The sequence below is a fragment of the Gavialis gangeticus genome, unplaced genomic scaffold, assembly GCF_001723915.1.
Source record: "Gavialis gangeticus isolate Ggan-Ray unplaced genomic scaffold, GavGan_comp1, whole genome shotgun sequence".
In the NCBI taxonomy this organism is placed as follows: Eukaryota; Metazoa; Chordata; order Crocodylia; family Gavialidae; genus Gavialis; species Gavialis gangeticus.
In genome coordinates this window covers 162372274-162374632 of record NW_017729024.1, presented here as the reverse complement: position 1 = coordinate 162374632, position 2359 = coordinate 162372274, and positions in this window count along the sequence as shown.

Sequence of the window (2359 nt, the reverse complement as noted above, 5' to 3'; positions counted from 1 at the left end):
GGGGAGGGGGAGGTGAGCAGTGGCAGGTTGGTTTGCCCCGGGGAAAGCTTCCTGCCCTGCGCCCTCGAGCAGCGCGCCCGCGCGGACGTGTGCATACTTCGACGTATTGGTGCTTGTGCCTGTGCATACTTGACGTATTTGTGCTTGTGCGTGCAAACACTTGGATGTAGTTGTGCTTGTGCACGTGCACACTTGATATGTTTGTGTTTGTGCTTGTGCACGTGCACACTTGGATGTGTTTGTGCTTGTGCACGTGCACACTTGGATGTGTTTGTGCTTGTGTACATGCACACTTGGACGTGCTTGTGTGCACATACATTTGGATATGTTTTTGCTTCTGTGTGTGCACACATAGTGTGTGTACGTGTATGTGCTGGCACACCTGCCACAAGGGCTCCTTTGGCTCCCTGGCAGAGTGCTCATCCTGGTGTGGGTCCCTCCTGTGTCCTTGGGGGACTGTGGAGACCATTTGTTAAGGCAGCAATGATCACCCAGGTGCCACAAGCCCAGATCCTGCTGAGGGTGCTGCGGGGTGCTGCACAGTCACAGATGACACTTAGATGTGGGGGGGATGCGGGCACGCTAGAAGGGAGGAGAGGCTGCAATCAGATCTAGACAGGTTACAGGGGTGGGCGGATGAGAATAGGATGGGATTCAACACTGACAAGTACAAGGTGATGCACCTGGGGAGCAAGAACCAGCAGCATACCTACAGACTGGGGAACTACCTTCTTGTCAGTGCAGAGGCAGAAAAGGATCTCGGAGTCGTTACTGAAGCCAAGATGAACATGGGTCAGCAGTGTGGGGATGCAGTCAGGAAGGCCAACCGTACCTTGTCATGCATCCACAGATGCATCTCAAGCAGGTCCAAGGAGGTGATCCTCCCCCTCTATGTGGCACTGGTCAGGCCGCAGTTGGAGTACTGCATCCAGTTCTGGGCACCACACTTCAGGAGGGATGTGGATAACATGGAGAGGGTCCAGAGGAGGGCCACTCGCATGATCGGGGCAGCAGGGCAGGCCCTATGAGGAGAGGCTATGGGACCTGAACCTGTTCAGCCTCCACAAGAGAAGGAGGAGGGGGGATCTTGTGGCCATTTACAAACTAGTCAGAGGGAACCAGCAGGCACTGGGGGAGTCCCTGTTCCCCCAGGCACTACCGGGAGTGACTAGAAATAAGGGTCACAAGCTGGCAGAGGGTAGATTTAGGCTAGATATCAGGAGGCGCTACTTCACGGTCAGGGCGGCTAGGATCTGGAACCAACTTCCAAGAGAAGTGGTGCTGGCTCCTACCCTGGGGGTCTTTAAGAGGAGGCTGGATGAACACCTTGCTGGGGTCATTTGACCCCAGTACTTTTTCCTGCCATGGCAGGGGTTGGACTTGATGATCTGCTCAGGTCCCTTCTGACCCTACTAACTATGAAACAATGAAACAGTGTCAATGCTGGGCACTGTGCCAGCAAGCTTCACCCAGAGATTTCAAAGAGGAATCTAGAGGGCCAAAACCACTTTACCCTGCTGGGGGCTTTCTGAGTTCTCTGCAACAGAGGAATTCCTCTAGGATTTTGCTTTCATGAAAAAGGGAGTGAAAGGGAAGAGCTGGCCTTTTCCAAGGGGTGCCTCAAGTCTAACAAGGCTGAGGGCTCTTCTTTAAGGAACCGGGGTGTTTGTTACAAATTCATTCCATTCAGTACCTGGTGTTTTTCTGTATCAATTTTTTGGAAGCACATGAGCATCAATCTGCCTGTAATTCAAGTGGATATTTAGCTTTCATCTCCATATGTTAAGAAGGAAATAACATTTAAGTGGGAAAGCAATGGCTTAATCTTTATGATGTAGGTTTCTGTTGACTAAGTGTCATTTAAGATGGCAAATGCAATTGTCTCCCTGACAATTCCTGATGTAATTTCCTGGATATCACCATTGGCTTGCAAACTATGAAAACTGATTTCCCACTCATATAGATTTGCTTCATAATATGGTGCTCGAGAGGGAAGTTGCTAAATGCAGTTCTTGTTAGATTTGTTTTCTTCATATTAATCCCATCATTTTTGCAATACTTTTTGTCTGTGACTGGGGTTTGAGCTGTGAGTAAATCTAAATCTCCTGGTGTCTTGCTGTTAAACCATGCAATGTCTGCGTGGAATCCATCCACACTTTTTCCCAGAATGAAATAAATGATAAACATCAGCTCCTCCAAAAGCTCTTCCAGAAAAAAGAATCTGTATAAAACAAAAGATAAAGCCATATGTGAAGGAGCAAGAGAAATGACATGCATAACATGGGTAATAGGCTGCTGAAAGAAGCAGCAGCTTTACTTAAACAAGGATGTGGACAAGCTTGAGAGAGTCCAGAGAAGA